Here is a 24,213-nt window from a genome sequence, read left to right as displayed (position 1 = left end):
ATTGCTGGACAACACCTTCTTTTATTACTTCAGCATTGGCAAGAACTGGAAGCATCAGCAGAACCACCGCAGAAAAAGAACACTTTTTTTTTTACAGATTTTTCATGTCACCAAGCACTCTATGAGCTAAACTGCCCCCTTCTGGTGTAACTACGCATGTACAGGTGAAACAATGAAACTCTTACCAAAAATAACAGAAAATCATGGAGCTCATTATGACATCACACTAACTACTTTCACTCCAGAAATCAGGTCATGACATCATGAAGAAGAATAGAAGTCTCTTCCTCACAGGTGTCACAGAACAAAATCTCTCCAACACTAAACAGTAGTGAGAGAGCAAAGCTGGTAAGAAGACAGGACTGTTGGAGGAGGAAACCTCTCAATGTTCCAGAGTTGTTTCAGTGGAAGACATCACATTTGGGAGGGAGGTTCTTGACATTTTCATCCATTTTTATTTTGGTCAGCTGAACACATCATGAGCTCTTCTTGGACAGAATACGCCTTCAAACAGGCAGGGGTGCTGAGGCTCAGAGACCAACAGTTGAACAACATCAGAGCTCATCAGAACAAAGACCAAGGTGTCTGTTTTCATTTCAAAAGATTTGTTGTCAGTGAGTCTCTTATATTTTTCATCAACACCTGAATGAAGGATGGTTTCATGAAAAAACTGTCATTTTTTAACGAAAGCTGAGAAAAACAGTTTTGTCAAAGAAGTGGTTTTCCAGCATCAAACTGGACTTCATTTTGTTTCCATCTCTCATTTGGTGACTTCAAATGTTCACTGTAAAAATCCAGCCTACTAATCAGGAGGAGGCCCAGTATTGGACCATGAGCTGATCTCTGCTATGCTGGTAGATGGGAACTTGTTTAAAGTTGATTTTGTGATTATTTTTCATCAAAATGTGCTCAGACGGCTCCTCAACAGTTCTGATGATGAACAGAACCTCTGTCCTCATGGGTCATGTGAAAGGATGTGACCTCTACATGAGCCAGAAGCAGTGAACGCACCCCCGCACAGCAGAACATGTTCACTTGACCTGCTCTGGCTACTTGTGGTTAGCTTGCTGCTAACAAAAGTGGGTACAAAAATGGAATCATGGTCCCTTCAGACTTTCCATCAGTTTTATTCTGTCAGTGGAACGAGTCAGTTTGGGCTGTAGAGACTAAAACAATCAATCCAATGTTTTGCAGCCACTTCTTCTTGGATGTTTATGGGAAAAAAGTATTTTGGGGCCACAGTGCATCACGTGGTGGATGGGGGAGGAGCATCCAAATCTGAGGAGACGTTTCCATTGGATGGAAAATGAGTCGACACCACTGAGGGAAGGATGAGTCCTCAAATGTTTGGATTGTTTTAACAGGAAGAGAAAAAAAGAAAAACCGGGAGTTTGATGTAAAAACACTGGAAAAGTTTTTGGTTTGTCATGTGTGGAGAGATAAATGAGCCATGACCACAGAGATGCAGGATCAGAACTGAGAACATGGAGTTTTCATTTCAGGGACCTTCAATAACCTTTGATCTATCTGATTAAACAGGCCAGAACTGAGACTTGACCTTGAGAACAGAGATGGACGATCATGAAAACATGAGGAAAACTACAAGACTGCAATGAGGAGACGTCCTGTTGCTTTAAACATCATCACGGTGAAAGCAGAAGAAGCCTGGAGCTCAGTTGTGGCGGCGCTGCAGTCACACGTCCGTGGTGTCTTGGTGGTGAACTCCAGCCTCTTCATCAACCAAGCCTTCCTCTGTAGCATCACCAGCATTGAGTTCAATGTTCTCCTGGTGTCCTGCCTGCCGCTCCATTTTGGCCTGGAAGACATGACAGCTCAGACCTCCAGTTGCTGCTGAAACAACTGCTCATAGCCAAGGACTACGAAGCTACGTCGTGTTACCTTGAAGTAGCGGTAGAAGAAGACAGCACATGACCCCAGGATCAGATGGTGGATGAACGCTCTGATGATGAAATCACTTAAAGGCACTGAAAAACATTTAGAATCATCACATTTGATCAATGACATCACCACTGACCACCACAGACATGTTGATGGTTGAAGGTTCTTGATGGAAGGCTGCATGTTAAAGGAACACGCTAACTTTTAGTAGAAGTCTCTGATTGTCCATCATCCCCAGAGCCAGACTAGAAGATGGAGACCCTTCTCTAGGAGCTGAGACTCATGCTAGTTAGCTTAGCACAATGAATGGTAGGAGGTGGGAAGTGTTAGCATAAAAGTCCCAAACAGTCGTTGCCTGTGGAAGGAACTGAAAAAAAAAGAAAATAGAAGTTTTAATATAAACAGACAGAAAATGTTGTTATTTCATGTGTTTTCACATAAAACAGACACCCCCTATTTTTTGAATTTATTCCACCTGACCAGTAGGTGGAGCTCTGACGCTTACGTGGGTTAGGCTGAGAGATTTTTCCCACAGGCCCAACGAAGCCTCAGAAATCAAACGCCCTTGAGAAGACGTTCATCCATCGTTTCTCTCTTCATTGATCCTCAGTCTTCATCCTGGGTATCACATGTAGCGTCCAGATACCCCTCAGTCTGGAGCCGCTACACCTGCATTCATATATCTGGGCTTGTGGATCACTTTTAACAGACATTCTAATTTTAGAATCAGACACATAGCTGGGACTACTTTCCTGACTGGGAGCAGTGATTTGGCCACCAAAACCAAATGTTTGTTGGAGCAGGAGAGCGACTGCTGCTACTGATCATGGCCGACTTTGTAAGAGAGGGTGAGGAGGAGGAGGAGGAGGAGGAGGAGGAGGAGGAGGAGGAGGACTGCAGGACAAACCAACATCATGATCCTGAGACAGTTGATGCTAACACTTCCCACTCACTACCATTCATTATGCTAAGCTAACTCATGGTCTGCTGGTCTCTGCTGGTCTCAGCTCCCTCATGGACACACAGAACATGTAATTACAACATTCTTGGTTTGATTTCACCAACGTGTTGAACCTCATGCAGTTTCCTCTCTCTTTGTTTCCTGTTTGTTCAAACTGTCCAGTTCAAGTCTGGGGCCTCTTGCAACGAGATCGTTTCCTGTCAGGTTCGTTCTGACACTGAGTTTGAAGTGGGACCTTCACGTGAGCAAATGATAGGACGAACAAATGTTTCTGGAGAAACTATTAACACTTGCTAACACTTCCCAACCGCTACGATTCAATGTGCTAAGCTAACTAGCGAGGGTCTCAGCTCCCTAGAGGAGAGTCTCTGTCTCCTTGTCTGGTTCTGGGGATGATGGACAAGAAGCATATTTCCCAGAAGGTTGGTGGATTCATTTAACACAGACTACTTTTACACGTCCGCCATCGTTCCACTGTTATTCTGAAAATGACAACAGTCCAGATTTAATCAGGATTCTAGAAAGAGTTTATTCTGGGTGGGTTTTCAAAACTGAGCATTTCTCAATGAAAACGTAGGACAGACCAATATTATTTAGGTTTGAGGCTTTTCTGTCATGAATGAACTTCAGGAAGAATTAAAACTGTAGAGTCTCACAGTGTGAGACACTTTAACTGGACGGGAGACAAACAAATGACAAGTCAAGTCAGTTTTATCTATATTGCGCCAAATCACAACAAAAGTTATCTCATGACACTTTACAGGTGTCTGCTTTCTGAATTGTACCAAGGTGCTTGTTTCCTTGGACTTATAGATTTCTTTTTTAACGGGGCATTTGAGTCCAAAGTTGTTCTTAAGGAGCCTGTTGGACTGTCAAGAAAATGATCAATTTGACAGTGAACTTTAGCTCCGCCCTTCATCTCTCAGACTAGCCTAGCTAGTTAGAATTAGCTAGCTGGACTATTTTCCATAGTCATGTAAAAAACAGCTTCATCAGAATGTTGTCATTTTCAGGCTAAAAACAAGAAGCAGGAGAACAGAGGAGTAGAAAGTGCATGTAAATGTAGTCAGGGTCACATTCTTCTGTCTGACTCCAGCTGGTCCTGTTGTCACCTGCTATGATGAGGTGGAGCTCCTGGCTCTCAGAGGAGAAGTGATGGGGGAAAACATGGGACAGGTGATAAACACATTTGTAGTTCCCTCGGTGGGTGTGGTCTGCTGCTGAGAACAGGAACTGGGCGGAGTGCTTGAGCGCTGGTAGGGTGTAGTTCTGTGCTGTGCTGGAGGTGGAGAAGATGAGCTGGAACAGGCCTCCTGGGTACTGTGGTTCAACAGAGCAACTGATGGTGAAGTTGGAGCCCCGGAGCAGCAGAGTCTCCTGCTGCCTCACCTCAGAGATGCCGTCAGTGAAGGCAGAGAAGGAGATGTTTGGCTGGACCAGCAAATCTGTGGAGGGGGGAGCAGAAGAAAGGCTGAATCAGCAGATGTGCTGGTGTCATCGAGGAAGCAGCAGCTTGTTTGGAATGTCCAGTTTTACCTGAGCACACCACCATCAGACTGGTAGCACTTTGAACTTCATCAGTCTCCACTACACACTCCCGCAGTCCAGATGCTGACTGGACACAAGAAGACCTGATCCACCACACAGGCCTGGATAGCGAGTCCCTTCTTTTATTTGTCAAAGCAGCAGAGCCACAATTCATCCGTCTACACACTGCAGAGGCAGACTGGTGGAGCCATTCAGGACCCCCAGGGGCCGCTGGTCTCCACTCTCCCTGGTGTTTGATCTCCAGGGTCCCAGCACAGCGACTGGGCTCTCCCACCATCCTGACTCCATCAGGCTCTGAGCAGACACAGGAATCATGAGTGGTAGAAGCAAAGCAGTGGGATGAAGCAGATCTATGACCTTCACCTGAGCAGACGAGGCCAACGCTTTTCCCAGGTAAGCAGGTCTTCCTCACTGAGCCAGACCTTCCACAGTTTAGCAGAGCAGATTCATCTCCACCACACTGGAACTTTGCTGCCATGACTGGGGTCTCCCTGTCTGTATACGGGCCCCCGTGGAGGAGGGACGGAGCCCCACACCCCAACTCTCTACACAGCACCTCTGCATCCTGCAGGCCAAAATCCTCCTCACACACAGAGGACCATGACTGGTTAGACTTCACCTCCAGTCTGCCTGAGCACAGACTGGACCCCCCCACCAGCCTGACAGACTCTGTGGAGACATCAGGAAATCATCATTCTAATATTCACCCATTTTTCTCAGCTACTAATCCTGCTTAAACTCATCGGAAAAAACAAGAACCATGAAACTTCCCTTCCTGACTCACCTTCCTCTTGTTATTGCTTGATGAGGCTGAACCCACAAAACACACACACACACACACACACACACACACACACACTCGTATTTGAGAGAACTTGGTCTCTCTGCTTAAAGTGAAACATCTGGATTCCGTATTTCACATCATCAACATGACCCTCATCAAATTCAGGATCTCATCATTGTCAGAATAACAGAGGAATATTTGTGTTCATGTAAACAGCCAAAGACAACTTGTCCTGGATCTCAGTCACATGACTGTTAGTGTCAATAATGTTACCTGAGCAGATGATTTCCAGGATGGTGGAACCAGAAGAGTTCCATGATCTCACACACTCCTTCAGTGTTGATGGAGACTGAACACACTCAGAGTTGATGAACCACATGAGTCGTTCTGAGGACTCGTCTCTGTGCTGTGTTGAGACAGCAGAACCACAGTCCAGCCGTCTACATATCACAGCTGTTTCCTTCAGGGTCCAGGACCGGTCTGTCTCTGCTTCTCTCCACTCTCCCAGGTGTTTCACCTCCAGTCTACCAGCACAGTGGTTTGCTCCTCCCACCAACCTGACATCATCAGCATCTGAGCAGAGACAAGAGCATCATTAATACATGAATATGCAACAGGACGGAGGAGGACCTGAACCAAAGCTCCACCTGAGCAGATGAGTCCAACTGATTTGCCAGGTGAGCAGGTGTTTCCAGACCCTGAGCGTCCACAGTCCAGGAGGGAAGATTCATGGCCCTCACACTGGAACGCCTGAGTCCAGAATGGAGACTCTGCTGGTCCAAAAAGTCCCCCCTCCAGGACTGAAGGTGTCCCACATCTCAGCTCTCCACACAGCACCTCTGCATCCTGCATGTCAAAGTCCTCTTCACACACTGAGGACCACAGCTGGTTAGATTTCACCTCCAGTCTGCCAGAGCAAAGGTTCGACCCGTCCACCAGCCTGACAGACTCTGAGAAAGACAACAAGAGGCAGATTCATGATGAGAATGAATTCATGTCAACATGAACTCACCTGTTCATGCCTCTGACATGTTAACTAGCAAACCCTGGAAATGAGACAGGAAAACACAGATTTCCAAGGAATTTAACCTGAGAATGAAAAAGAAAATATAGAATTGCAAGGAATTTATCCTCTTTGAAATAATTCACATGCTCTTATATCATCTGAAATCCCACACGTGTAAATCAGAGAACACAACTGGAATCTCTGGTTTTCATCACCATCTTAACCCTTGTCAAATTTGAGCACTGGTGGCTTGAAGTTAAGAAATATTAACTTGTGATTGGAGGGTTGCTGGTTCAATCCTCAGGATTTGCAGGAAGAAGCAGTGTAAATGACTCTCATGTCGGTCTGTTTCTGAGGGAAAATTTCCTGAGGGGTTGTAATTTTCAGGATTTGAGAATTTTATTTTGAAGGGAATCCAGTTACGTTCCTGTTTTGCACATCTGGCAGGCAGCATTTTGAAGCTCCTGGCTGGAACTGGAACAAGGAACTCTGTGTTTCATTTGTTTGATGTCAATTTATGGGAATCAGTGAACTTGATTGAGTGTTGAGATGAAGGCTATGCTAACAGGAGCTTCTCTCACAACTGTTTCTCAGTCTTGTTAGCTTCTCTACCTCACCACATGAGCACACTATGGGTGAACATGACTAATTTTTGTGGTTCGTTGTTGTGAAGATTGTTTATGTTGCAGATCTGACATTTAAAAAAAAAGCGAATTTCATTTATCTGTCTTTTAGCACTTGAGGGTTTTTCCTGAAGAAAAGGATGAAACAGACAGGAAATTATGTTAAAATCCTGCTGAGTGCTGAACAGATTAAAAAGCTACTGGAAACATCAGTGCACTTCACCTTTGTCTGGCCAGGATTGAGCTACAAGCAGCACTGCTGCCTCCCTCATGAAAACCACTGAGGTGCCCTTGAGCAAGGCCCTCAGTAGATGAACTGAGCAGCTTGATTTGGTTTTTGTGAACATTATCAGAGTGGTGCTGCAAATGTGAGTCCCTCAGTTAGTTTCCTCTGGTTAAATGAAGGTTAAAAAATGGAATATCATCATTGTCAGAATAATAGAAGAATATTTGTGTTCATGTAAACAGCCAAAGACAACTTGTCCTGGATCTCAGTCACATGACTGTTAGTGTCAATAATGTTACCTGAGCAGGTGATTTCCAGGATGGAGGAACCAGAAGAGTTCCATGATCTCACACACTCCTTCAGTGTTGATGTAGACTGAACACACTCAGAGTCGATGAACCACATGAGTCGTTCTGAGGACTCGTCTCTCTCCTGTGTTGAGACAGCAGAACCACAGTCCAGCCATCTACATATCACAGCTGTTTCCTTCAGGGTCCAGGACCGGTCTGTCTCTGCTGCTCTCCACTCTCCCAGGTGTTTCACCTCCAGTCTACCAGCACAGTGGTTTGCTCCTCCCACCAACCTGACATCATCAGCATCTGAGCAGAGACAAGAGCATCATTAATACATGAATATGCAACAGGACGGAAGTGGACCTGAACCAAAGCTCCACCTGAGCAGATGAGTCCAACTGATTTGCCAGGTGAGCAGGTGTTTCCAGACCCTGAGCGTCCACAGTCCAGGAGGGAAGATTCATGGCCCTCACACTGGAACACCTCAGTCCAGAATGGAGACTCTGCTGGTCCAAAAAGTCCCCCCTCCAGGACTGAAGGTGTCCCACATCTCAGCTCTCCACACAGCACCTCTGCATCCTGCATGTCAAAGTCCTCTTCACACACTGAGGACCACAGATGGTTAGATTTCACCTCCAGTCTTCCAGAGCAAAGGTCCGACCCGTCCACCAGCCTGACAGACTCTGAAAAAGACAGCAAGAGGCAGATTCATGATGAGAATGAATTCATGTCAACATGAACTCACCTGTTCATGCCTCTGACATGTTAACTGGCAAACCCTGGAAATGAGACAGGAAAACACAGATTTCCATGAAATGGAAATGTGAAGGGGGCAAAGGGTGGCAACAGATGTGGGGAAATGGTGTGGTGGCGGTGTTGGGGGGGGGGGGTAGGTGGTTCTCTGGATAACTGATATTATCATGTAGTTTGATTGCTCTTTATCAGACCTTTACCCTAAGACCGGTCCCACTTGGTCCCACTTGGCCCACCTGAAGGCTAAGCTTCTGCTGGTGTAACTCTTCAGGTCACTGAGGCCCACAAACCCCCTGACCCTGATGAGGTGGCAATACCTCGGGGCAAAATAAAAAAAAGAAAACAAAAACAAAAACAAAAAACAAAAAACATTTCTTAGGATGACAACAACTAAATCTTGACATCTACCTTCATTGGATGGCCTGTATCAAATATATTCAAACCCAACAATAACACTTATCATGATTGCCAATATCAACAAAACTAAAAGGGTAGGCCAGGTTATTAAAGAAAAATCCCTTCACCAAGTCTTGAAAAACAAAACCGATCAATAGAAAATAAATAAATAAATAAAATAAAGAATAAAATAAAACATCCATCCAGATCTCGACAACCAACAACATTGAAGGTCTTTGTTGGCTCCATGCAGCAGACCAGCTCACTGTGGTGCTTGTGGGATCCAGAAAGAAACACTTCTCTTACAGAGTCAAACAGTGAGAAGAACAACGGGCTGGTCCTCAGTTGACTCTACAAATACAGATGTGCGTGCAGCTGAGTGACAGGGAGATGAGAGGAAGCTGAGACTGTATCACGCACCTTTTTTTGCATTTTTTCCGCTACTGCAGATAATTTTGTCAACTCATAATATATCAATTTTGTCTGTATATCAAAATGTGGTTTTTTTAACTTCTAAAATTTTGATTTGAGGGGGCAGGACATTTGTTTGAGACAGATCTTGCTTCCCCATAGAGCCGCCCTGATGATCTTATATCATCTAATATCCCACATGTGTCAATCAGAGAACACAACTGGAATCTCTGGTTTTCATCACCTTCTGGACCCTTGCAAAATTGAGCACTGGTTATGTCACGATCCCTGTCTCGTGCTTCCTGTTTTATTTTGTAGTCATGTCCTGTCTTCCTGACCTCCCTCCTGTGATTCCCTCATGTGTCTCACCTGGTTGATTGCACCACCTGTGTCTTGTTTCCCCTCTCATATTTAACCCGTGTGTTTTCCCCTGTTAGGTTGTTGGGTCATTGTTGTTGTTGTCGTTGTTGATGATGTCGCTGTCGTCGCTGATTGTTCTGTCTTGTATACTGTCAAGTTCATCAGTCACCGGTCAAGCCTCCAGCCTCACGTCTTGTCTCCGCCCTCACACCACGTCTCCGCCCTCACGCCACGTCTCAAGCCTTCGCCCTCACGCCACGTCCAGCCCCCAGTCACCCAGCTTCAATAAACCTCTTTTGTGCACCTCCCAAAATTGTCTGCATTTGGGTCTCCCACACCATCCTCAACCCTAAACCCTAACATGTTACCAAAAGGAAAGAAAATTGCCTTGTGATTGGAAGGTTGCTGGTTCAATCCTCAGGATTTGCAGGAAGAAGCAGTGTAAATGACTCTAATGTCGGTCCATTTCTGAGGGAAAATTTCCCATGGGCTTTTATTTTGTTAAGGCAATTCTCAGGAGTTGAGGCTTTTATATTGAAGAGCATCCAGTTAAGTTCCTGCACATCTGGCAGGCAGCATTTTGAAGCTCCTGGCTGGAACTGGAACAAGGAACTCTGTGTTTCATTTGTTTGATGTCAATTTATGGGAATCAGTGAACTTGATTGAGTGTTGAGATGAAGGCTATGCTAACAGGAGCTTCTCTCACAACTGTTTCTCAGTCTTGTTAGCTTCTCTACCTCACCACGTGAGCACACTATGGGTGAACATGACTAATTTTTGTGGTTCGTTGTTGTGAAGATTGTTTATGTTGCAGATCTGACGTTTAAAAAAAGAGCTAATTTCATTTATCTGTCTTTTAGCACTTGAGGGTTTTTCCTGAAGAAAAGGATGAAACAGACAGTAAATTATGTTAAAATCCTGCTGAGTGCTGAACAGATTAAAAAGCTACTGGAAACATCAGTACACTTCACCTTTGTCTCACCAGGATTGAGCTACAAGCAGCACTGCTGCCTCGCTCATGAACACCACTGAGGTGCCCTTGAGCAAGGCCCTCAGTAGATGAACTGAGCAGCTTGATTTGGTTTTTGTGAACATTATCAGAGTGGTGCTGCAAATGTGAGTCACTCAGGGAGTTTCTTCTGGTTAAATAAAGGTTAAAAAATGGAATATCATCATTGTCAGAATAATAGAAGAATATTTGTGTTCATGTAAACAGCCAAAGACAACTTGTCCTGGATCTCAGTCACATGACTGTTAGTGTCAATAATGTTACCTGAGCAGGTGATTTCCAGGATGGTGAAACCAGGAGAGTTCCATGATCTCACACACTCCTTCAGTGTTGATGTAGACTGAACAAACTCAGAGTCGATGAACCACACGAGTCGTTCTGAGGACTCGTCTCTCTGCTGTGTTGAGACAGCAGAACCACAGTCCAGCCGTCTACATATCACAGCTGTTTCCTTCAGGGTCCAGGACCAGTCTGTCTTTGCTGCTCTCCACTCTCCCAGGTGTTTTACCTCCAGTCTACCAGCACAGTGGTTTGCTCCTCCCACCAACCTGACATCATCAGCATCTGAGCAGAGACAAGAGCATCATTAATACATGAATATGCAACAGGATGGAGGAGGACCTGAACCAAAGCTCCACCTGAGCAGATGAGTCCAACTGATTTGCCAGGTGAGCAGGTGTTTCCAGACCCTGAGCGTCCACAGTCCAGGAGGGAAGATTCATGGCCCTCACACTGGAACACCTGAGCCCAGAATGGAGACTCTGCTGGTCCAAAAAGTGCCCCCTCCAGGACTGAAGGTGTCCCACATCTCAGCTCTCCACACAGCACCTCTGCATCCTGCATGTCAAAGTCCTCTTCACACACTGAGGACCACAGCTGGTTAGATTTCACCTCCAGTCTGCCAGAGCAAAGGTCCGACCCGTCCACCAGCCTGACAGACTCTGAGAAAGACAACAAGAGGCAGATTCATGATGAGAATGAATTCATGTCAACATGAACTCACCTGTTCATGCCTCTGACATGTTAACTAGCAAATCCTGTAAATGAGACAGGAAAAAAGATTTCCTAGGAATTTATCCTCCTTGGAAAAATTCATGTGATTGTTGAAACTGGGAAACAATATTCCTGCTCATTTCTCACTGAACCTAATATCCCAGGATTTAATATCCCACATTTCTAAATCAGAGAACTCAACTGGAATCTCTGGTTTACATCAGCATCCTGACCACATAGAGAAGTGAACTTGTGATGGGAGGGTTGTCAGTTCAATCATCAGGAGAGGCAGGAAGAAGGAGTGTAAATGAATCTGATCGGCTGTTATTGGGGTTAAACTCTGTGAGCTTTTATTTTCTTAAGGCCTTTTTTAGTCGAGGCTCCTAACATGTAGGAATCATTCAAAACTTTGAAGCACCACGTTGGAATGAGAACAAGGTCTTCTGTCATTGTTCTGTTTGATGCCATGTTCTGTGTTTTGGGTGGGGTTTTTGTATCTGTGTGTGGAGGTAAAGGCTATGCTGACATCAGTCAAGTCAAGTCACTTTTATTTGTATTGAGCCAAATCACTACAAAAGTTATCTCATGACACTTTACAAGTACAGCAGGTCCAGCACCAAACTTCTTCAATGAATCTACACCCAACAATTCTCCATCAGCAGGCACAAAAGCAGTGACAAAAGCCTTCCCTTTAACAGGCAGGAACGTCGAGCAGATCCAGGCTCAACAGGAACGGCCTTCTGCTTTGAATAGCAGGGGGAAAGAGAGCAGGAGAGCAGGACAAGACAGAAAATGGAGGAAGACAGATAAACAGAAGGAAAGAGAGGGACAGATGTAAAGACAGAGAGAAAGTAGAAGAGACTGATGGACAGATTGGGACGGGGATTAAAAAGAGTTCTGTGGAAATACAACTTGATATTCGGCTTCAATTCCATACGACAGGACGAGGTTGAGGGTGTGACTGAGACAGTGAGTGGGCTCACCTGCAGACTGATGGAAACCAATGGAGTCTAAAACCATGAGCTTTGGTCACAACTGTTTCTCAGTCTTGTTAGCTTCTCTACCTCACCACATGAGCACACTATGGGTGAACATGACTCATTTTTGTGATTCATTGTTTTGAAGATTGTTCATGTTGCACATCTGACGTTTAAAATTTGTGTTTTTATTCAGAACTGATTTCATTTATCTGTCTTTTAGCTCTGAAGGTTTTTTTCTGAACACAAAAATGAAACAGAGAGACAGTAAATTATGTTAAAATACAACTGAAAGCTGAACAGATTAAAAAGCTACTGGAAACATCAGTACACTTCACCTTTGTCTCACCAGGATTGAGCTACAAGCAGCACTGCTGCCTCCCTCATGAACACCACTGAGGTGCCCTTGAGCAAGGCCCTCAGTAGATGAACTGAGCAGCTTGATTTGGTTTTTGTGAACATTATCAGAGTGGTGCTGCAAATGTGAGTCACTCAGGGAGTTTCCTCTGGTTAAATAAAGGTTAAAAAATGGAATATCATCATTGTCAGAATAATAGAGGAATATTTGTGTTCATGTAAACAGCCAAAGACAACTTGTCCTGGATCTCAGTCACATGACTGTTAGTGTCAATAATGTTACCTGAGCAGGTGATTTCCAGGATGGTGAAACCAGGAGAGTTCCATGATCTCACACACTCCTTCAGTGTTGATGTAGACTGAACACACTCAGAGTCGATGAACCACACGAGTCCTTCTGAGGACTCGTCTCTCTGCTGTGTTGAGACAGCAGAACCACAGTCCAGCCGTCTACATATCACAGCTGTTTCCTTCAGGGTCCAGGACCAGTCTGTCTTTGCTGCTCTCCACTCTCCCAGGTGTTTTACCTCCAGTCTACCAGCACAGTGGTTTGCTCCTCCCACCAACCTGACATCATCAGCATCTGAGCAGAGACAAGAGCATCATTAATACATGAATATGCAACAGGATGGAGGAGGACCTGAACCAAAGCTCCACCTGAGCAGATGAGTCCAACTGATTTGCCAGGTGAGCAGGTGTTTCCAGACCCTGAGCGTCCACAGTCCAGGAGGGAAGATTCATGGCCCTCACACTGGAACACCTGAGCCCAGAATGGAGACTCTGCTGGTCCAAAAAGTGCCCCCTCCAGGACTGAAGGTGTCCCACATCTCAGCTCTCCACACAGCACCTCTGCATCCTGCATGTCAAAGTCCTCTTCACACACTGAGGACCACAGCTGGTTAGACTTCACCTCCAGTCTGCCAGAGCAAAGGTTCGACCCGTCCACCAGCCTGACAGACTCTGAAAAAGACAACAAGAGGCAGATTCATGATGAGAATGAATTCATGTTAACATGAACTCACCTGTTCATGCCTCTGACATGTTAACTAGCAAACCCTGGAAATGAGACAGGAAAACACAGATTTCCAAGGAATTTTTCCTGAGAGTGAGAAGGAAAATATAGAATTGGAAGGAATTTATCCTCTTTGAAATAATTCATGTGATTATTGAAGCTGGGAATCATGATTCCTGCTCTTTCCTCCCTAAACCATCTAATATCCCACATGTGGATACCAGAGAACACAACTGGAATCTCAAGTTTACGTTATCATCACCACCATTTTCAGATCCTAGCAGTGGCAGCCTAAAGTTGTGATTCTCAAACTGTGGAAAACCCAAATATCTTTTGGAAAGTTAAATAAGTCAAAATTGTTTTGAAACAATGAATACTATCGAAAAAATAGCAAACAATTTTGAAAGAAAATACATATCTGTATCAATCAAGGATGGTTCCAAGTCTGCTTTCAGACAGGAGGTGGAGCAGCTGGTCCACTGGGGCAGTCTGAACCTGGAGCTGAACCTGCTCAAGAATGTGGAGATGACAGTGGACTTCAGGAGAAGCCCACCCACACTCTCCCCCTCACCATCCTCAACAACACAGTGTCTCCTGAGGACATGTTCAAGTTCCTGGGAACCACAATCTCCAAGAACCTGAAGTCCACCTCTAACAGGCACATTGTCCAGAAAAAAAGCTCAGCAGAGGTTGGACTTCCTGTGACAGCTCAGGAAGTTGAACCTGCCACAGGAGCTGCTGATCATCTTCTATACTGCAGTCATTCAGTCTGTCCTGTTCACAGCCATCACTCTGGTTTGGATCGGCCACCAAACAAGACAGGATCAGACTGCAACGAACAATCGGGTCAGCAGAGAGAATCATGGGGGCCGACCTACCTGTCATCCAGGACCTTTATCGGTCCAGGGTCAGGAAACGGACAGGCACCATCTCTGCTGACCCATCACACCCCAGTCACAAACTGTTTGATCCCCTCCCCTCTGGAAGATGCTACAGAGCCCTGGATGCTGAGACCACCAGGCTAAAAACAGTTTCTACCCTCAGGCTTTCAGTCTGATGAACGGGAAATAGTCAGAGTGTCAGGAAATAAAAACAAACATCTGCTACACCAGCAGCTCAATAGCAGGTGATCTGACAGGAGGGAACTGCAAATCATAACAATGGTGATGAAGGAAAAGCCGGCCCTGGTGTTGTTCAGTGTGAAAACCCTGGAAGAGATCGTCATGAGGCCACAGCTCCTAGAGGAGCTGAATGATTCCCAACTCCTGTGTTGTCCTGAGGATGAACTCACGTCACTGCTGCTCGCCTCCACAGAAGAACCAGAGCCAGCGTTTCCCTGATTGATGCTAAGATACATTCTGATGTGTGTGATTCTACAACTGTCTGGTGTGCATCTCAGTCAAACAGCAACAGTGTGTTGGCCTACCTGTGCTGGACCCTGAGCAGCACACACTGGGTCTTCTATTGGAACCTGTGCTCAGTGTGTATTGCTATCAAAGGTGATTCCAACAGAGGCTCCAGCTGACTGCTGCATCAGAGCACTGATACCAAAGACACTGCCCAGCTCCTTACTTTCAAATATTCTCAAACACTATTTCTAATATAATTTACTGTATTTCATCAGTGATCAATGCATCATTTATAGCAGTAATTGGCAACAAGTGGATCTTTTCACTGGAACCTCAGAGTTCACCAGATTGACACACACACTTGAAAACAAGTTCAGATTCATAAAATATTCCAGTGTTTCGTGTTTCTCTATGGTTGTCTGATGGTTGGCCTCTGACTCACTCTGACTCTGAGAAAACATGCTGTCCACCTCTGATGCAGCTGAACAGAGGCGCTATGACACTGTTCCATGGTCATCATGGAGGTACTTGCTTCAAGAGTTAGACAACCACTGGCCTGAAGGACAGAGAAGTGAACTTGAAACTAAAAGGTTGTTGGTTCAATCCTCAGGACTGGTAGGAGGAAGCAGCCACACTCATTAACACCACCAAGATGCCCTTGAGCAAGGCTCTCAGAGGTGGTACTGAGCAGCTGCTGTTCTATGACTGTGAATGTGATCAGGGTGCTCCTGCAAATGTGAGTCACTCTCAGTGAGTTTCCTTGGACTAAATAAAGGTAAAAAATAAAAACACTGGAGTTTTGTGAATATTTGTGTGCATGTAAAAAAACAAAGTCACTTGTACTGGATCATAGTAACATGACTGCATTACTGTGTACCAAATCACATACTTCCATACTGCATATGTAAAATTTTCAAACTGAGTATTCTAAGCAAAGTATGTACTCAATCGCGCAGTGCGCGTGTTTCGAGGGTGCAGTGCTGTCCCAAACCACATCCTGCCGTGCGGTGCACTCTTCAGAAATGATGACGTGATGTCTTCTTCTTCTACACAGATTTGTGACTGGCGAGCACCGCATCAGCATCAGCTAATTACCGCCTCCTTTTGCCTGTGCTTGTTTGTCAATTTCTGAAGCAGTAAAAAAGCAAAATGGAGGGTCATCGCACATTGTTACACCACAATAGGCGCCAACAACACGATGTCCTCCTTCTACTGGCTGAAGATGCAACTGTCTGTAGAGTTTAATTGTGTGATTTATTTAGCACAACATTTTGGTGACAAGTTATTTTATCTTTTCAAACCCGTGTCCACACAGAATTTCCTACTTGTCCCTGTTATTTCATGTAAAGATGACTCTATACAAGTCAGTGTTGGCCGACTCTCACCACAAGTGTACACAGTTGCACACTCAAAATCTTAACTGATTGGAGTACGTCATCCAGGAACTTTTGCATTCTCAGTTTTTGAAAACTATCCATACGTTTTTCCATTTTCAGTTGAGTAGACTTAAAATTTTAAGTATGCAGTATAGAAGTATGCGATTGAGAAAACACGCAGTGAGAGTCTTCTGGCGAGATGAAGGTTAAAAAAATTGTTATGTTATTGTCAGAATAATAGAGGAATATTTGTGTTCATGTAAACAGCCAAAGACAACTTGTCCTGGATCTCAGTCACATGACTGTTAGTGTCAATAATGTTACCTGAGCAGGTGATTTCCAGGATGGTGGAACCAGAAGAGTTCCATGATCTCACACACTCCTTCAGTGTTGGTGTAGACTGAACACACTCAGAGTAGATGAACCACATGAGTCGTTCTGAGGACTCGTCTCTCTCCTGTATTGAGACAGCAGAACCACAGTCCAGCCGTCTACATATCACAGCTGTTTCCTTCAGGGTCCAGGACCGGTATGTCTCTGCTGCTCTCCACTCTCCCAGGTGTTTCACCTCCAGTCTACCAGCACAGTGGTTTGCTCCTCCCACCAACCTGACATCATCAGCATCTGAGCAGAGACAAGAGCATCATTAATACATGAATATGCAACAGGACGGAGGAGGACCTGAACCAAAGCTCCACCTGAGCAGATGAGTCCAACTGATCTGCCAGGTGAGCAGGTGTTTCCAGACCCTGAGCGTCCACAGTCCAGGAGGGAAGATTCATGGCCCTCACACTGGAACACCTGAGCCCAGAATGGAGACTCTGCTGGTCCAAAAAGTCCAACCTCTAATTGGCCTTCCTGGATGAGTTTTACATTTTACTTTCTACTGCTCACTGCAGGTCCAGTCAAGTGAGAGCACTTTTCCTTCACCTGCCTCAGCATTTTGGGACTCAAAAGTACTGCAATTGGAGGAGGGTGGAGCCGACAGGGAGGGAGAAGAAAATGTGCTTGAGAAGCAGCTAAATACATAAAGACTGATGCTACATTTCCAGGCAGCACCTCTGGTTTGAAGTAAACATACTAGCTTTGTTTATATGTGATCTAACCTCATGTACACAGCAAGTTAATGGTGTGATTCTCATGACACTCCTGCCTAAACTGTATAATACAACATTATTCCACATTTATACTTGGATTCATCTGCACGTTCCAGTTGATTTGCACTTCTGGTTGGATGCTAGCTGCATGTCAGTACTTGTACTCTGAAAAATGACAAATTTGAATCTATAATTGATGTTTAATATACATCATCGAGGCTATTTGTAAGTATTCAGTGGAAAATGTTTTTATTGCACCAGGTGAACAAGTGCACCTCCTAAAATTACGAGTGTATATTAGGCCTGTCACAGTAACACGTTATGTTAGTTGATGTATCCCATCAATTTCGTACCTCTTATCTTGTTAAGGGTGGCGGGGGACTGGAGCCTATCACAGCAGCCTTCCTGTGAGAGGCCAGGTTCAACCTGGACAGGTCACCAGTCCATCACAGGGCCAACACATAGAGACAGACAACCATTCACACTCAAAGCCACACCTACGGACAATTTGGAGTATCAATCAGCCTCGTCCCCTCTTGATGTCTTTGGACTGTGGGAGGAAGCTGGAGTACCAGAGAGAACCCACACAGACACAGGGAGAACATGCAGACTCCACAAAGAAAGATCCTGTGCTCAAGTTTGGGCTCAAACCTGGAACCTTTTCGCTGTAAGGCAACAGTGCTGACCACTGCACAACCATGTCTCCCAGGATATATTATCCAAGAATTATTTTGATTTATGATATGATTATTGACATTTTAACAATTTTACCACTTCAATAATTATGTACCACCTAATAAATCAAGTGCACACTTTATCTTTGTTCCTGTCATGACTTGAGCTTGGACGAGAACCCAAAGCCACGACTCCCAGGCAAGGTGCCAGATGAAGAAAGTTTATTACTAAAGTACAAATCCAAACCACTCTTATGAGGAAAAAAGCCTAAACTACAAAAACTCAAACTCACTCGACTGAGGAGAACCTGACTAGACAAAGTGACAAAGAAACTCAAAGTTAGATCAGGTAAGGAGCATGGCATGGAAAACAAAACCTGACTAGACAAAGATTCAACAAAAACACAAACTTGATGAGGCATTAAATGACGTAGCACGTTTGGAACTGACGGAAAAGACAAACTCGCACCAGACAAAGAGAAATGCAGATGACATAAACTCATGAGGTGACGGAAACAGGAGGACACAGTCGGGGTGGGGAAGACAATCAGACTGGTGGGAAATCCACCACGGGGAAGTGGAAGTTACCAGAAACTGGGAGGATGGTTAAATTTCAAAATAAAACAGGACGTCATGACACAACATAGACACATGGCAAACAAAGAACACCACTACATGCATGGACATGACAGTTACAAGAGTATTTAAGTCTGTTACATCACCAAAGAGGACCAGTATCATGATGGGTTTATAGAGAAAGGACTCCAAAAAGAAACTGAAATTCCAGACTGGAGTATCAAGACTCTGAGAGGGTCATGTTCACTCAGACCTGGATTAACAACTGTGTCATGATGAGTTTCCAGGACCTTTTCAATTACGGCGCTATGAGCCAACTTCAAGGAAATAGAAGGGAGCTGTGCCCCCCCTCCCCCCTCCCTCAGTGGAGGAGGAGAGGAGCAGGAGACCTGTCACAGGAGAGGAGAGGTGCTGGTGACCAGTAAACCTGCCTCAGTGGTCTTTTCTGGTGTCAAATGCTCACACGTACACACAATTATCACAGTTACTGAGGACAGAAAAATGATGGAGGTCGTACTGGAGAAGAGTTCAAACTGGAGCCAGGAGGCAACGACCATTCCATCATCCATCTTCCAGCATTCCCCTCCAGCACTCACTATCACCCAGAAGTCCATCCTGTTAGACTGGAAACCTCCAAACAACCTCAACATCCTACAGTGGAAGAAGCTGCTGATGAGCAGAAATCCCTGGAAAAATGTCTGCATCCATCAACCATGAATCCACCAACTTCAGTAAAACCTGGTCCACTACCATCAATAAATGAACCTGACCTCCAACCCTCAAAGTGACATTGAACACACAAACACCCAACACATTCAACACACACACACACATTCAACACACACATTCAACACACACACACACACACACACACACACACACACACACACACACACACACACACACACACCAGCTCCATTCACCCTTTATTCTTTTTAAAATGCCTTTATTTGTTCATACATTTATTGTTTTCATTACAATATCATAATCATATTATATTTGATATTATTGTTGCTGTATTAGAAACATTTCTACTGATCGTGGTGATAACAACAAAAGCATTGAAAAGGATACCATTGATTCTGAATAATACAGAATTACTGCATGATGAAATTATTATTATTGTTATTATTATTAATACTCTCACTCAATCAATATTTTGTTCTATTTTATTATTAATAATGTATCATTTCAGACATTATAACTATGTTCTGGTCTCTTTCTCCTCGTCCACTTGCTTGTTTATACGTTTTTTGACAGTAGAAATGCTACAAATCCTGTATGAGGAATCACTGCAAGTGGAGGAGGAAAAAAATAGGAACAGCAAACCAGAGATGAACAATTTATCCTCATTCACCATTATCATTACCAAACACAAGTTATTAATGAAATGTGACACTTCTCTCTCATTATTATTATTATTATTATTATTATTATTATTATCACTGTTTTTGCGGCATCACTGTTTTCTGGTTCTCATCACTACTCTTGCTATTATTGTTCTGGCATTAACAACGTTGTTGATGATGACATCACCTTTATATTAATATCACAACTATGGTTATTGTTTTTCTTATTATGGTGATAGTCATTAATTACATATTTCTACTCTTTGTCTCCTTTGTGTTTGTTCATTCTTTGCTGTACAAAATGATTGTGGAATTATATTTTATTGATATTTCTGTATGATAGAAACCAGAGGTTCTCAATTACAAATGTTAAAAGGCCTTAAAGTAGGATTTATTTCTCTACCCATTCATTTATTCTATTTCTTTTTTCAATGATCTTCTTCAGATGTCATTCATCAGCCTACCATGATAGACATTCATCATTCATTATTAATATGATTGAGATACAAAGATAATGAACACAACACACACACCATCAATTTACACACAACACTGACACAATATTAGTCTCTCATTATTAATGAATTATTGATTTGTTAAAATTATTTTTAGTTTCTTTTTCCCCCCAGATAATTCTTTTAATTTTAGCATTTCAATTCATGAATTAATCTTGTTCATTGTTTCCTCCAATTTCCTGCCTCTCCCTTTCCAGTTTGTCCAGTCCTCTTTAAAGAGAAAACACACAAAATGACTTTCAACCGTCCGATTGCTCAACTACTTGAATAAATGAATAATAAATAAATGAGACAAATATGTCATGAGCAGACGCCCTGACATTGGGTCTGGGGGTTGAACTGGGAGGAGATGGAATAGCGGCTGGTGGCTTCCATCAGCAGCTTCCTCCTTTCGTTTGGTTCCACACCCGACGCTGCTAACTAGTGGCTAGCCAGCCTCAGCTGTGGGCCTCTGCTGCTGATGCTGACTGGACAGGTTCCCCCCTCCTCCTTCTCTCTTTGGGACACTCATACATACACACACACACACACACTCACACACACACACACACACACACACACACATACACACACACACACACACGTTATCACTTTGTATCTTTTGGTTCGATTGAACTGTTATACCAACGTGTTGCTGATTGATTGATGCATTGTGTTTAATAAACATTTTTAATCATAAGAGAGAAGTCGCAGTGTCTTTTGTGTCCAAAACTGTGGTCACGTGTCTCAGTGATAGGCAGCGCTCTGATCTCACCCTTCTAAGATCAGAGTTGTCCCTGTTTAGTTGATATTACAGAATATTGACTGTTTAGTGGATAAACTCTGTTTGAGACTGACAATTTTTCCAAATTTGGTCAACATTTTAGTTTCCCTGAACTCATCAGGGTGGTGCCCCGATTGATTAATATTCAATATTAATTCGTATTTCATTCAATAATCAAAAATTATATTCATAATTATTGACAATTATAATTTTGACCAAATCGCTCCTCAACGCACAACATTGGCAATAAAGTCTTTTCTGGTTCTAACCCCCCCTCCCCAAACACACACACACACACACACACACACACACACACACACACACACACACACACACACACACACACACACACACACACACACACAATTTCTGTAAATGTGGCTTCAGTGTCTTTGATTCTAGTTTCTTATTTCATGGTTCAGTTGTTGACACTCAGTCTTTTCTCAGCGTTCCTGTTATCTTGTCTCTCCTGCTTCATGTAAATTAAAAGAATATTTTTCAAGTTGATCTGAAACTAAGCTGAGACTAGTTAGACTGTGGATGACCGACACTCTCTGGGTTTAGCAGCAGCTCAGCCACCTCATGTGATTGAACTACTGTGTTTGTACCAGCACACTACAACTGGAGAACAGTCCATTTATTTGACTTCTTGACATACGGAACACAGAACATCAGAGCAGTTGAGGGCCGACTGGAGCAAACAGTGAGGGAGTCAATCCAGAAATGCAGCTGCTGCCTCCAGGACATGAGCCAGTTGATTTGAGCCGTTTCAAACACACGTCTATCTGAACCATGCAGATCAACAACACCTCCAACAGGAAGCCTACCTGAGCTCCACAGCACCAGCAGCACCAGCAGCACCAGCAGCACCCTGCCATCCATGTCCAGTGTCAAGCTCCTCCGATCGTCTGCTACTAGTTTCTTCACTCTTATTTCCTCATCAGGACTCTTAAGTGCAGCTTTTCATGTCCGTGTCAACAGCTCCTGATGTGCTGAAGTGATACAAAGATAAAGCTGAGGGTCGGACACGTCATCCACATCAGAGTTGCGACACTCATGATCTTCTGATCAGATGAGCAGTTTCCTCTCCTTCACTGCTGCAGACGCATCAGATTGTCAGCACCACATCTCCTGTTTCCTGATGTAAAACGACACCTACTTCATAAAACAAGCCTGACCAACTTAACACATTTCATGTCAACTGCATTTAACAACACAGAGATGTTTTGTTAAATCCTACTAGAGGTGAATCTCATCCATGATTCTCCAGACATTTTTTAGGACCTCTGACAGTTTCAGCATCTGAGGAGGCAGACGACAGCGTGTCTGAAACAGAGGGTTTCAAAGTGAAGTCCTCAGATAAATTAGCTGAGTTTCACTGGACTGCTAACGAAGGTCAGAGGAGAGAGAGAGAGAATAAAGATAGATGGATAGATCGAACAAGCAGTGTACATAAGAATGAAATTTCATTCCAGAGGCAAAAACACAACACTGCACAACAAAACAGTGAACCCTCCTGAGCTCAGGATGAAAGCAAGCTTTTCCCAGGCATTTCATAAAAGTAAAATCTGACAAAATCTCTGATCTGACTTTTAAATCCATTTATCAAAATGACACTTTTACTGACTTCAGGTGATTTCCTTGCTGTCGTTACTTCTCATTTTTAGGGAGTTTCTTGATCGTCACTCAGGACTTCATCCCCCATGTTTGTGAAGGAAACAGGAAAAAAAGACTGAAAACTGACACACATTCCTGGAATATTAATAACAAACCTGCCAGAGGAATCATGAACAGAACATACAGGAAAAAAGTTAATTCACTTTAATGATAGTTCTGAGTGTCAACTCACTGATCCTGGATCAGATTTGAGTTTAAAGGATAAAAGCAACTGGACTTGCTTGAATGTCTTGAAGAGGCTTCATCATCCAGGTACTTCTTATCTTGTAGTAACTGCAGTACTTCAACCTTTAACTTGGTCATGTTCACACATTGTCACCACATATTTCAAAGCAGGGAAACTGAACTGGTGATTTCAGGCCTGTTAAAAGAACCCTGCAAGTGAATGTGTTGGTCAGACCAGCAGATTGAGGGCCAAGTGTTTCCATGTATTTCTGTGTGAGAAGCAGCGTTGCACCACAGGCTTGTATTTTTGTGTCAAATCTACAAATCTTTGTTCAGTCGTAGAAGCAGGAGGAAGGGGAGGACATTGGGTGAGAGTGAGAGTCAGAGGCTGATAGAGAGGAGGGGGGAGGCCGGTGGAGACAAACCACAATCATGAGACGTTTATCAGCACAGACGTGCAGCATTTAGAGAGACGACCTGATAGAAACCTGTTTTTGCTCTTAACTTGCTTTTGCTGGTCTACAATGTTGGAGAGAAGAGAGAGAAATCCACAACACTGGACCGGGCTGATACCAGCGGAACCAGAGCTCCGCTCCTCCAACCTAAAATTAACTTGAGGTCACTCGGTGCATTTTGCTGCTTCCTAACTTGATCTTTTGAAACACATCAGCTTCATTGGGAGAGTGAACAAGAAATGAAATGGTCTCCCTACAAGAGTCACCTTCAAGCTGCTGAGGCAACATGGCTGCTGATCTCTGGTCCTTTTGCTTGAAGCACCGTTGCTTCCTTGGCCGGATACAATAACCCAGTACAAACACTAAGTAAGTGCATTGAACAAATCAACCATTGGATGTGCCAGAATTTTCTTCAGCTGAACAAAGATAAAACTGAAGTAATTGTTTTTGGAGTTGAAGAAGAGCGATTAAAAGTCAGAGCTCAGCTTCAATCAGTAATGTTAAAAGCACAAACCAAACCAGAAATCTTGGTGTAGTCATGGACGCAGACCTGAATCTTAACAGCCACATAAAGACAATTACAAAGTCAGCCTACTATCACCTGAAGAA

This window comes from Aulostomus chinensis, chromosome 4 (genome assembly GCF_037954235.1).
Source record: "Aulostomus chinensis isolate RoL2024-O1b breed Wild chromosome 4, RoL_Achi_v1.0, whole genome shotgun sequence".
NCBI classification, from domain to species: domain Eukaryota; kingdom Metazoa; phylum Chordata; class Actinopteri; order Syngnathiformes; family Aulostomidae; genus Aulostomus; species Aulostomus chinensis.
Note: the sequence above shows the minus strand (reverse complement) of the source record.